The sequence below is a fragment of the Dermacentor silvarum genome, chromosome 10, assembly GCF_013339745.2.
Source record: "Dermacentor silvarum isolate Dsil-2018 chromosome 10, BIME_Dsil_1.4, whole genome shotgun sequence".
In the NCBI taxonomy this organism is placed as follows: Eukaryota; Metazoa; Arthropoda; class Arachnida; order Ixodida; family Ixodidae; genus Dermacentor; species Dermacentor silvarum.
In genome coordinates, this window is record NC_051163.1 from 90,070,093 (window position 1) to 90,084,322 (window position 14,230).

Here is a 14,230-nt window from a genome sequence, read left to right on the forward strand (position 1 = left end):
TCGTCACGGAAGCGGGCCGCTCTCATTGGTCTTCTTCATCCGCGGCACGCGGCAAACCGCAAAAAACTGGTCCAGGGGCGATCCATGCCGCGGCAAGAAAAACCCTTTTCGCGGCTGCTTTCGCGGCGCGCGGCTTGCCACCGGCGGCGCGCCGCGCGCGTTTTGCCGCTAGTGTGTACGTGCCATTACAGAGCGAGCTCCCGTTCCAAAACCGGATCCAGATACCGGTCCAGGTGGCCCTCCAGCTCCCGGCGCCAAGGAGGAGGAGGACGTGTCCGGTTCGAGAGCACGGTGTAAGAATAAGGAGAGGTGATGACACTCTCCCCACAACGCGCGTGAAAGCGCCGCTCGCTCGCGTCCAGATTATGTTCGGCTTGGTTGCAGCTGGTTCGGCGCCATCGTAGAGAGCGCTGCGGTATGCGGTCCCAGCCTCGGCGGCAAGGCGCGTGCTGCCGCTGCTTCGTCTTCCTGCTTGCATGTGCGGTTGCGCTGTTTTGAAGGCACGATTTTTGTTCGCGTTCGTTTCATGAGCTTGTGCTTGGGTATTGTCGCCACGGGCCCTCGACGAAGGCGGCAGCGGCCTTATGAGGGGCGTTTGAAATGGCTAGAAAGTGCTTCGTTCCGAACTGCAATTCTGGATACCTGACTTGTGCGGAGCGTGTGCCTTTATTCAAAGCGCCGTCCGACAGCGGTCGTCTAGAGCAGTGACGCCGTGCAAATCTGAGGGCAGACCGAACTCTAACGCCTACCGACCATGTCTGCACCAGCCATTTTTCAGAGGATACGATATCGATGGCATATTGTCACGACGTCGAAAGCTCGAGGGACAAACGAAACGCACTTGTCTGCAGAGGCAGTAACAAGAACGGACGGTTTTAAAATAGCGCGCGCTAGCCACTGCTTCTTCTTCTTCTTGCTGTTTTTCATAAGTGCCGATGTGTCTTATGCCATCGTTATCGCCGCGCTAGACACGTGGCAATATTACGCGGAGCGCTCTATCGATAAAAGGATTCCCACTTTATTTCCAAACTGTCCAAAGAACCTCACACGGTCAAATAAACCCAAATAAACCTCGAAAGCCGCTGCGGAAGAGAGAACCTCCTGTGGGCCGCAGTAGTTTGTGCAAATTTTGCTGCATGTAAAATATATATACTGGGTGGTTTACTATCATGCACCAAGATTGGAAGATATGTAAATGTCACGTAGCTGGACAGAACCAAGGTAATGTTGTCTGCCGTCGCTTGGAGATACTCAGATTATTTTTTCATTCAGCCTAATTACATAATTATTTTCATAACTGATAAATCAACTCATTTAATGCTATAATTGGTTAAAAAGTATGAACAAGAGAATTGTACAGCAGCGTGGTAAACTCCCAATATAACTTTCTGTTGCTCAATACGTGATACATAAAAGTGTTTTCGAGCGTGAACGAAACCCGCGAATACAGCAATATTGCCGCGCGACTGGCCACTCGAGGCACTTTGCATGTATTCGTGAGCTTCTTTCATGCTCGGAAAAACACTTCTACGTAGCGCGTATTGAGCAATACAAAGCTGTATCGGGAGTCTTTCATGTCGCTCTACAATTTTCTCAGTGACACTTTTAATCTAATTATAATAATTGAGAAGTTGATCAATAAATACGACTAATTATCTAATTAGGCGGAATGTAAAAAATAACCGAGTATCTCCAAGGGACGGCAACAACATTACTATGGTTCTGTCCAGCTACGTGACATTTGCATATTTTGAAATATTTGTGCACCCTGTAAAATACTGCTGTTTTCTGTGCAGATGTGTGCCCGATTTTCAAATTTGTTCCATCCTGGCTACTGAATTTTTTTTACAATGCGCGTGCCGTGTATATTACACGCTTGCATGTTTTTATACATTTTTCCATTGTGGGAGTGTATGAGACCGCAAGCTTCTGGGATGGTTATCACCTATTAAAATTATCAAGCTGCTTCATGCACAAGTTTTTTTCGTATTGTGCCTTTGCAAAAAAATAAATAAAAGGTCTATGGGATTATTGTGTGGTGGGTGTAAGTGTACTTGTGGACAGGCTGTAGCATGCATTGTCAAACACGCTTACATTGGCACATTCTCATATGCAATTGAAGAAAAAAGAAAGTCACCTCTTTTTTAGATCTTGCAAGAGCCACTCAGTCCTCAATGGACGAAAGCCCAATGAATAATATACAGGGTCTATGCTAAGTGGAATTGGAATAAAAAAGGCATTTGCTCAGGTTTTCATCAGTTAACTGTGGTAGTGATGCTCTAATTCAAGATAGACGCCTGCCTTCGTCCCGACTAATAAATTCCCATTTGAAAGAGTTTTTACGTAGCTGATGTGCATTCTCATCTTAAGTTCTAGCCATGAACAGCCACTTTGCTCTAGGGCATTGCATATCGGAAGCTTGCGCCGTTTCATTTCTTAATTTATATCGCGGCCACATTGAATTCGCGCAACGATATTTGAACGGTTTTCTGAGTGTGAATGGAAGCAGCGATAAGCATGAAATACATTTTCTGGTGCAGTCACTATTTTCTTCTGATCGAGGGGTAGCACGTGGGCTAACACTTTGATTTTTTTATGCTTGGATGAACGGCTAGACCGGACGAAACAAATTGCGCGCGCGAGGGTAACGTCAGTGGGCCTTGAGTGCTGCCCGATTGATCCGTGTTCAGGTCATCCACGCCCTGCACAAGGAACCTTCATGTTAGCGAAGCCTGGTACACTTATCACTTTAATGTGAAATAACGATTTTTTTCGCGCTTTGAGATTTACTCACTTCACTATGAACGAAAATTTAGCGGAGGCAGAGGAATGCTAAGCCGCCGGCGCCGCTAAGCTGGTGATGATGATGATGATGATGATGATGATGATTTATTGGCATCCCCTTTGAAACGGGGCGGCGACAAATAGTCACCTAGCCTGCTTGATTTAATCAGGTATACTATACATCTAGCATTTTTGTATACCTCTCATTATTTTTCTTTTTCAAAAAATTACCTTGTACCGCTGCCTATGATTTTAAGAGATCAGGTCCGTATCCGTCTTTTCCCTGCTTTTTTTCCACCAGTACTCTAATCGTCTCTTGCTGATCTCTACGGCTGATCTGTTCATGTTTCCTTCCACTTTAAACCCAAGCGCTTCTGGGAGTTGCACGTTACCTACGGTTCTCGCTGGGTGGATCCCGTCGCATTCCATTAGGATGTGCTGAGTGGTCTCAGGATCTTTACTGCAGCATACACATGTCTCATCTAATTCCGAATATTTGTTACCGATATGTTTTCGTCCTTAGACAACCGGCTCGAGCCTCAAATAGCAAGGCACTGCCCTTTGTGTTATCGTACAGATTTTCCCTTCTAATTTATTTCTTCTCATTCTTGTAAATCTCCATTGTCCTTTTCGTTTCCATTCTTTGCATCCAATTCACGGTCTCTATTTCTCTCACTTTCTTTCTGATGACCCCTGGTTGTCTATTTGCAGTTTCGATTATCCTGTACTTGGTTGCCAACTTCCTTGTCCTCTTCCTCCATTCTGTGTCCACGCTTTTCATGTAGAGATACTTGTGCACTTTAGCCACCCATTTATTTTCATCCATGTTCCTGAGCCTTTCTTCAAAACTAATTTTGCTTTGTGCTTCTCTGACTTCAAAAGAGGCCCAACTCATGTCACCATGCACTGCCTCATTTGTCGTATTCCGTGTGCTCCCAAAGCCAACCGGCCTACTCATCTTTGGTTAACTTCCACACCCGCCAATATATCCGATTTTAAGCATATAATGGCATTTGCGAATGTTAGCGCTGGCACCATTACTCCTTTCCAGATTCCACGCACCACCTCATACTTATTGTGGCCCCACAGTGCTCTGTGTTTCATTATTGCTGCATTCCGCTTCCCCTTTATTTTCAGATTATCTTGGTGGTTGCTTGAGTAATTCTTTCCTTCGTTTATGTGTACGCCGAGGTACTTATATTGCTTCACTATGGGTATTACTTGCTGTTGAATTGACACCACGAAGTTACTCGTGTGTTCATTAAAGATCATAATCCCTGATTTCTCTGTGCTAAACTTAAGGCCTAGGTTTGTCGCTGCGTTCCCACAGATATTCGCAAGTATCTGTAAATCTTTTTTATTGTCCGCTAGTAGCACATTGTCGTCTGCGTACATCAGTCCAGGGACCTTCTGTTGCACCATTTGTCCATTACGCATGTAGGATAAATCAAAACCTAATTCGCTGTTTTCCAGTCGTCTTTCTATGCCCTTGACGTAAAGCGTGAACAACAATGGTGACAGAGGGCATCCTTGCTTCAATCCCTTGGTGAATTCCCACCATTTCATTTCCTTTTCGGCCTTCCCATGCCACTTGTACTTGGTTGTCTCGATATACCTCCCTCAGCAGCTCCACGAAATCGTCATCTATGCGTTCGTATTGAAGAATATCCCACAACAATTCCCTGTCTACGTTGTCATAAGTTCCTTTAATATCTAGAAATGCTATCCATAAAGATCTTTCCCGAGCTACTGAAATCTCTATGCACTGAGTTAGTACAAACATGTTGTCTTCTAAGCGTCTGCCTGGCCTGAACCCATTCTGTAGTTCCCCCACTACACCGTTTTCCTCCACCCACTTCGACAGTTCTAATTTTATGGCTTGCATTGCCATTCTATATATCACCGACGTTACTGTAACTGGCCTGTACGAGCTCGTCTTATCCTTATCTCCTTTGCCTTTGTAGATGAGATTCATCTTGCTTTCACGCCATCCAACGGGAATATTCTTTGTTCTAATCACTTGCTCTATGGCATTAGTCAGCAGTGCCTTGCTTTTTGGACCGAGGTTTTTGATTAGCTGTATTGGGATTTCATCGGGTCCTGCTGCCGTGTTGCTAGGGACATTTTCTGCTGCCTTTTACCAATAAAAGCTTTCTATGCTAAATTTTGATCTCTCAGGCCTCTCTGTTGTTGCTGGATATGTTGTCTGAACTATGCTTTTTCTCGTGCCGAAGTTATGCCTGATAACGTCTGTGATGTACCGCAGCGCATCATCGCCTTCGTAGATGTTACCGTCTTCATCCCTTATAGCCGTTTGCGAGTTTCTAGTTGGAGCTCCGAGTGCTTTTATATGGTTCCAGAATCTTTTTGGGGCGCCTTTGTCTCTTTTGTGAATGTTATGCACCCAACGTTCACTTGCGCATTTAATTTTCTCTTGCACGAGCTCACTCGCAACCCTTTTCTTTTCTCGGTATGTATTCCATCTAAGGAGCACCTCTTCTTGTAATCCCAACTTTTTGGCTTCTCGATGAACCCTAGATGCCTCTTTACGCTCTTCTATAACTTGTTTAATTTCCTTGTTCCACCACTTACGTGGTTTCCTCTTTCCAATCCAACAATTGTTTTGCCGTGTCCGCCTTATTTCATGCGGCATAACCTCCACCTTATATTCCCAGACTGCTGTAGGAAAAGCCTCAATTTTCTTCTCTATGTTGTTTGCGATCTCTGTTATTTGCTCGTCATTCATTTTAAAAACTCTGAGGCTATTGGTTCATGTTCTGCGCTGGTATCTCGCCCAAACTTTAATGCTAAACGTCTATGATCGCTTCCCAGGCTATTTTTTCCATTTTCGTCTATTATCATTTGGTCCAGTTGTTCGTAGACCATTTCTGAAACTAAGGCGTAGTCGACACATGACTGCCTGTTTCCGCATTGCCACGTTACCTGTCCATGACACTTATTCTCTCTGTTAACTACTATAAGGTTCTGTTCATCAGACAAATCCAGCACGAGAGAGCCGTTGTAATCAGTATATCCGTCTAAATCGTCCATGTGCGCGTTCATATCTCCCACTAATCTCGCCTGGCCCGAGTTACTGAACTCATTATTATCGCTTCTAATGCAATCGACCAATTCCTTATTTTTTTCTCTGCTATCACTACCTGTCCATAGGTAAGCTACTCCCAGCCACGTCTTTTTACCTTGCCATGTACCACTAATCTATAAATGATCTTTACATGTCTCGTTTACCCTTCGCCACTTCAGACCTCGCCTAATTAGTACGCCTACGCCTCCGCCTTTCCTTGACACGGTCATTCTGTTGCACCCTTCCCATACAAAGTTGTCAATAACAGGCGGCTGCTCCAAATCTCGTAGATGCGTTTCGGTCAAGGCGTACACGCTAATCGCTTCATCATTCAGTTGCGTTTGAATTTCCATCCATTTTTCCTGCTTGCGACCACCCTGCATGTTAATGTAGCAAATTTTACCTTCTCTATTCTTATCCTTTCTGCGTCTTTTCCTGACTCCTGGTCGCCTAATTCTGCCCTTTACTGGTGTTTCGCTATGTTCAATACTCAATCCTGCTTCCTGATTGCCTGGGGCCCGCCTAAAAAAGCTACAGCTCGTGCCGCAAATCGACGTCCGACCGGTGTTGGTACACTTGCTGGGACCGCTGGCCCCGGCGCCCTCTATCTGCTCGTAGCAGAGCTACTCGGTGCGCCCGCGCGCGGCCGAACATAATCTGGACGCTCGCTCGCGCGCAGTGTCAACACCTAAATATTCTTCCACCGTGTTCGAGAGTCACCTTCCTGTCAAGTCGCGCTCGCGCGCAATGCATACGAAACGGCTTACGTCGGCGCTTAGCGAACCATGCGTTTCGGTGTTCCCGCGAAATATTGATCCCCCTGTGCGAAAAAAATTCTTCTAGAGAAGGAAATGCTCACAGACAGTTGACCAAAGGCTTACAACTTTCGGAAGATCCCCTTCCAGTAATAGACTTTCTGCAGAACTAGGAATATACAAGGAGTATACGAGTACAAAAAGGTTGAACAAACTAATCCGTCAGTACCTTATTGACAAGTGAATAATAAATTTTGGGATTAAGATAATTTAACTGTGAGAAATTGGTCAGTGTTTTCTGACAGCTTCTGAAAAAGCAGCGCTAACAATCCTGTTACTTCAATATAGTAGCAGTTAAAATAACAATTTGGATTGTTCATTTTTTTGCCATATTTTAGCATAAATCCCACAACAAAATATCAGAGTTGATGTACATGAAGTGAAAGCACTGTTTTGCGGAAAGAGTGCTGAAATGTTTGCCTGCAATTGCGTTGTGTGTAAGCATAAAACTTGTTCCATTTTTTTCCGGACCACAGCTCCAGCACGGACAACTCGACCTCGTCTGTGTTTGGCCAGGGGCCGGAAACTTCCTACACCTCCCATGGGATGCTCGGGCACGTGCCGATACGCGGCGGCAGCGCTGCTTCCACCACTGGCGACTGCCGGATATCCTACTGGAAATAATTCACAAACAAAACAATGCCTCCATGACGTCACTGATGAGGTCACAAGGCAGAGGGAGAGGGCGCGCAGACGGGAGGAGGAGAGTTGCCGCTGAAGCCTTCCTTTCCACTTCGCATGCAAGCGGACTGTGTTCGTGCTCTCTTGCAGGTCCGCTGGCCGTGCGGCGACATTGACGAAATCTTGGAGAAGAACCCGCTGAAGTGTGTCGTGTATTAGGAAGCGCTTTCTTCCTGCCAAATTTACCTTGCAAGCTTTCTATTCCTTTTCTAAACTACTGGGACATTGTTCGTACGCACCAGTGCCAAGCAATTATAATGCAGAATATTTATATAGCGAACCGTTGTTAATTACCAATATTCGCAGTTAATGAATTAAATTTCGTCATTTCGTAAAGTAGCCGCTTTGAAAGTCCTAACTTGTGGTTACGTTTAGGGCTACACTTCAACTTGTCCACAGATATTGTCGGGGGTAGCCTAAAGAAAATTACTTCCTGGCACCGTTAATTGTTAATTTTGTTCGTGTGTTGTGAACTGGATCAACTAATACTAGCCGATTTCTCGGCCAGCCAAAACTCAAAACAAGTAAAACTTGAACGCTTCTGTTTTTATTCACACATTCGGTACTGGAAAAAGACTGACCTCCACGCAGTGCGAAAGTGACAATCTACAGTACGAGTTTTCATTAACAGCGGAAATTAGTACATAACAAGTGAACACAAATTCCAGAAGATCCAAACAAATGTGACAATTATTAACCACCATGGCTGTATCTTTCTTTTTTTTTAACCTTAGCTGTGCATGTCAACAAAGTAAAGAGTGCACAAAATGTATAGTCCAACATACATGCACTCAAGCCCTTCATTACAAGTATTTCACCGGCATCAGATGGGCCACTGTCATGACGAATGAGTCGAGTGACACTCTTATGTCAGTCCACTCAGGCTTGCACAGAACTGGTTTACTCATGCAAAATGAATACCTGCTCGGAGAATAGAGTGAAATACTTGCGCTTACCCGTGGTCATCAGGGAGACCTGAAAAACTTCGCAGAACTGGAATTCGCGGTGTTCGAACACCACAGAGCCGCGCAACACATGTGATGCCCCGATTTAGCCATCTTCATCTAATGCTTGGTCGACCTGGTTTCCTGCGTCTTCCGTTCATCGCACGCCTGATAAAGCATCTCTGTCTTATCTTTCCCATCTTCATACTTGGGACGAGAACCGAAGCAGACGACCAAGCGCGATCCGACTTGTCATATCACTGAGCGAGTGGCAAGGGTGAGCGGAGGCAAGCTCGACGGACGCACGATGGCGAGCACATCCCACGCTTCGCCCGATTTATAATTAACAAAAAGAGAACTAAGGAAAATAACTTGGGATGTCCGGAAACCGCTAGGAGCGCGCATGTTCCTTGAAACCGAAACTAGCTTTACTTTCCGGGGGCTGGTTTGGCTATGCCAAATGTGCTGTCTTCAGCCTTTCAACCGGTCTCGCGCCAAATGCGCTGTCTTCAGCCTTTCAACCGGTCTCGCTTAATGATAATAGGTCGCAACAGATACTGGTCGCAACTGTTGCGACCAGTATATATATAATAGGTCGCAACTGTTGCGACAAACGATTTCCGGTGGTAGGATTGTCTCATGCAAAGCAAAAAAAAATTATTTTTGCTATTCAGAAATTGTAAGAAGCTTTATGGCCGCCTATAGTATGTGCAGTTCGTACTGTAGATGCGAGATACTCAGGTCTGCAATATTTTTTCGTGTATTGTATCTCTTGCTGTGCAGAAGTTACTATTAAAATTGCAAAATAAAGCATATTTCACCACCTGTTATTGTCCTGCCGAAACACAGTATCCACGCGCTATAGCATGCTGGCTCACGTATCATAACGGAACAGGGTAAACTTTTAGCAACCACAGATGCGCTGCAGGCGTTTATTCAATACATGAACCACGCATGCAAAAGAAAATGGCCGTTACAAAAGGAAAGAGGCTGCCAATTACAAGCTGTTAGAAAAATGCAGACTGTAGTAGCAAACGGAACTCGTTCTAGATTCGTCTTGCGTTTGTCATGAAAATTGCATCCTCGTCGAGCGCATTGCAGACAAGTGGTTTGGCCGTCTCTCGCTCGCACAACAGCTAAACCGTTGCCATAACAGCAGGCTTATATTTTTCAGTTTGTTTTTCTCGCAAGCAATGCCTACCAAGCACGAGGGGAGAAACTGGCGCTCGTGGCGCAATTCCCGTTTACCTGGGGGGTATAACCCCCGGGTGAACTGCCATAGCTGACAAGCTGACATGGCCGTGGTAGCGTTTCCTCGTCTTCTCGCGTCGCCTTTTTCATATTTCGCCCTCCCCCTATGTACGTGAGCTGCGAGCTTAGTGGAGGAAGGCTGTCATTAGACAGTTTTAGTTGATCGTCCGGAACACCCGTGCGTATACGCAGGAAACCTACGGAGGCCACAGTGCGCATGCGCAGTACGCAGCAGCGCGCAGGGTGTCTTGCGTGTGCCCGCACCGTTTCAAAAGCTGCGTAGCGTCCGCTGCGAGCTTTGCGGCACGCTCTCGCGGATTCTCAAGGGTACACGAGAGTGCAGTTTTCGATATGGCTCCGGCCTTGAATGCATTGCAATTCTCAAAACGCGTGACTCACCTGGATTTTTGCGGCATATAGGCAATTGTCGCTTCACTTGCTTCCGGTTGGGCTACGTGGCGGCTGATATTAGCTACACAGTTTCAGAAGCTGGCGTATGGCGGCGATGAGCAACACGCTGCCATGCAAGTCTGCAATCCACTTCTCAACTATTTCGTCCGGCTATTACCGTTTCGTGTGCGCGCTTGGCTACGCACGCACGTCCTCACGCGACCCGTACGTGAATAGTTGAGGACGCCCAACTAAAACTGTCTATTCACACATTGCGGGACTGCGTTGGTTCTACTCATCTTCTTTGCTTGCTTTCCCTACCTCACCTCTGGTGTTAGAGAAAGGCAAGCGCTGCAGTTTTCGCAGTGCTTTCTTCTTTTTTGGGTGGGGGTGTCATGGATAATTACAGCCGTCAAGAGGGTACTGTGGCAACGCCAAGGGAGCTCCGGAGAACGTTGTGGTCATGTGAGCGAAAGGTCCAAGCGAGTTTCTCGGCTCGCCTTAATTCTCTGCCACACTCTTGCCATGTTTATGCAGGATGTAAACCACGTGGTAGTAGTAGTAGTAGTACTGGTAGTAGTACTAGTAGTCGACGCAAGACGCTTACCTCGAAATGGTGTGAGAACTCGCTTCTATAGCTTCGCCGTTTTTGAAGTATCAGTTCCTCAGAGGTTGGCATACATCTGTCAGTAAACTATTATTATGTTTAAATTTATAGATGTTGAATTATAAGTGAATAAAACGGTAAAATCACCATGAACATCTATGAGAATTCATTCACCACACCCGCACTTTGTTTTCTTTTAGTTTTCAAGACAATACCTTCCTTGCTGAGTTACCGCCACCTTTCCCTATCGCGTATGCGTGTTTTTAAATTGTTTTTCTAGACTCTTTCTCGCGGAGAATCAAAAAAATAGTTTAGCTTAGAAATGTAACAAAAGTGGTGATGATGACAGTTGCTGATGAATTGTATGTTATTCTGTGAGCGTCGCTGTATAAGATGAAGAGAACTTCTCTTTCATATACTGTTGATTTGCCTTGGCCAGTCTAGGAAAACACGACGAACAACTCTACAATATTTGATCAGCACTGGTGGGCTGGCGTCGAGGATCGGGGGTGTTGACGCCCGCTATGAATGAATTATTATATGCTGATGGTTATTCCATCAAAGCCAAGGCAATGCCGGTACTTCTTGTAGGGTTGTTTAGGATATCAATGTAGTAAATACAATGTAGGTCCAGGTACAAACATCGCTGTTGGCCAGAACTCATGGTGCACATGGTTTTTCAAGATAGGCTGAATTCTGTGGCTGTTGTGTCATGACACGGTCGTTAAACTAATATTGCGCTAGGCTCGAAGCACGCTCACGCCTTCACCGTTATCGGTGTCGTCGTGGTGCCCCGCTTTGAACTGTGAATGCGCTGCTTGCACGCGAAAGGTCGGAGAGTCTGCAAAGACGCTGAGTGCGTTTGGATGCAACAAACGTCGATGCGAAGTAGACGGTCATCAACGCTTGGCTCGATCGGCTTTGTGGTGAAGCTAGGGTGATGATGACTGATGTTTATTGAGCGCAAAGAGAATTCTTTGGTCGCCTTCCTTGCGAATGACCTCCTCAGTTGAGGAAGCGATGGTACCTGGCCACAACAGCCCTTTTTTTTCCTTAACGGGTATGTGTACTTCGAAACTCAGATTCTATCTTTTTTACAGCGAAGCTGTAATAGGCTAGGTTCCAGAAGATCGCGTCCGGTAACAGGAAGTAGATAGATAGACCGGAAGTAGATCAACAATTCGGCTCCATGTGCGTGTGGACTTGGCTCCACGTGCGTGGCGCTTTCCCGCCAGCTGTGCCTTCCCAAAGGTGTCAGAACGGATGATGGATGGCTCATTCTAATGCCCCTCGCCACCGCCGATGCCTCGTTCACAAGTGTCGCAATGCTCGGCGGCGGTACGTCCCACCAGTCGTAGTGCCCCTTTGTCACGCGACGCAGAGATCGCGCTATCGGTGTTATCAGCAGTTGCGCATTGGACTTGCTATGGGACGGACGCTCGTATAACCAGGTCTTCCATCCTGGCGATGCCGTGCAGTGTGTCGCGGCTATGAAAGCTATGGCTCTTAGGCTAATCTATAACGATTGGGCAGACTTGGCACAACAAAGTAGTACTTGGCCATCGCGCCGAGCGAAAACAAGACGCCGGTGTCCATGCTCTTTGACGAACAAGCCGAAGGTGCTCAATATAGTCAATAATGATAAAATATAAATTGACTATAGAAATATTCCCTATAGCAGACCCACCATAGTCCCAGCTTCGCTGGCTTCCATCTTCACAGTAGTGGAAGGGCTCTGAATTTTTTTCATGCTTGCCGCCGAGGATAGTTGACTCTAAATCTGGGACAAAACTGATGATGATGACTGATGGTGATGGATTATGAGGTATTTTGAAAGCCACGGCTAAATGATTCTGATGCTGATGATGACTATAATGATGGTGATAATAATGACGATGATGAGTATTCTCATGATAACCGATTACGAAAAGTTGGAAGTCGATTGAAATTTTAGCTGACATCAGTCAAACGTTGTCGCTCCAGCGAGATCCTCGCAATAAGCTATGCGATACATACAACGCATTGTCTCTCCCAATTCGCACAGGAATACGTTTTCTTTCACAGTCTTCCACTAGACGATGAATCACCGCCCAACTTTTTATATATATATTTTTTGCTTCTTTAAGGCTGACTGTGTGGATCCTGTTTTTTATTACATTTATAATATATTTTTACTTTCACATTTCTTATTCAATGTGTCATACCATTTGGTTCTTGACTTAGCCCCCGTAAAGGGTGTGTTCCATGTTCAGAGGAAATTCTGAGCCATCATTTTGGTACGATTAATGAAGCAGCACCATCATCTTGAATGAGGCGGCAGATAGCTTGGCAAATGCTTCTATTAAATACCCTGTGTTTTCCCTTCTTCCAACGAAAGGTTTCATAATGTCTGTGAGGTTTAAAACATACACCCTTATGGCATCAAAATGAAATCTAGCATCATCCACCGAACTGTACCAACTACAAATACATCGGAGCAGGAAAGTTTAAAAAATTAAATAATGGTGTTTTACGTGCAAAAACCAGTTCTGATTATGAGGCACGCCGTAGTGGGGGACTCCGGAAATTTGGGCAACCTGGGGTTCTTTAACATGCACCTAAATCTAAGTACACGGGTGCTTTCGCATTTCACCCACATCGAAATGCGGCCGCCGTGGCAGGGATTCGATCCCGCGACCTCGTGCAGAGCAGCCTAACACCATAGCGCTATCACTGAGCAACCACGGCGGTTGGAGCAGGAAAGTTTGGAAAACCAGACAGAAAGAAGTGACAATAACGAGACTGCGATGTCGAGTCCTACGCCTAAATTTCTACATGTACCGATCTGGTCCGGCGATTTCCCCTTTGTGCCATTTCTGTAAGACATTAGAAACGACCGAGAATTACTTACTGGACTGCCGGCGTTTCTCCTCCACAAGAAAAAGGACATTGCAAATTGCAATGCGACAGCTCGGCCTGCCATTGAACACTCCAGAACTGGTGTCTTTCGGAGCTTCTGTGCTTGGACACTCACACAGAATGTATGCATTGTCATAGAGAGATTCATTGTTGAATCAAACCGGTTTCATTGTTAATGAAACGCGGCCCATTCCCGCGCTCAAGAAACGACAACCATTGGATTATAGTCTGTGTCGACCATCTGACGCGCTATGCTGAAACCGCAGCGATGCCAACGGCCACGGCTCTTGATGTTTCGAGCTTCCTCCTATCCTCCGTTATACTCCGTCATGGACCCCCTCGTGTTATTGTGAGTGATCGCGGTCGCCAGTTCGTGGCCGACGTAGTCGAAGAGCTGTTGCGTCTCTGTGCTTGCCAGTTTCGCCACGCGACCCCGTATCACCCACAGACAAATGGTCTCGTCGAGCGCACTAACAGAACTTTGACCAACATGCTTTCGATGTACGTGGATTCCAGGCACAAAAATTGGGATGACATCTTGCCTTTTATCACATACGCCTACAACACCGCAAAGCATGAAACTACAGGCTACAGCCCTTTCTATCTTCTTTATGTTAGACCACCCCGCAACTTCCTTGACACCATTCTACCTTTTACTCCTCATGGGGACTCTTCTATTGCCCAGACTCTCTGCCGCGCTGAGGAAGCACGCCGCATAGCTCAACTCCGTACGTTGGCATCCCAGGACCACTCCAAGATCCGCTACGATTCAAGA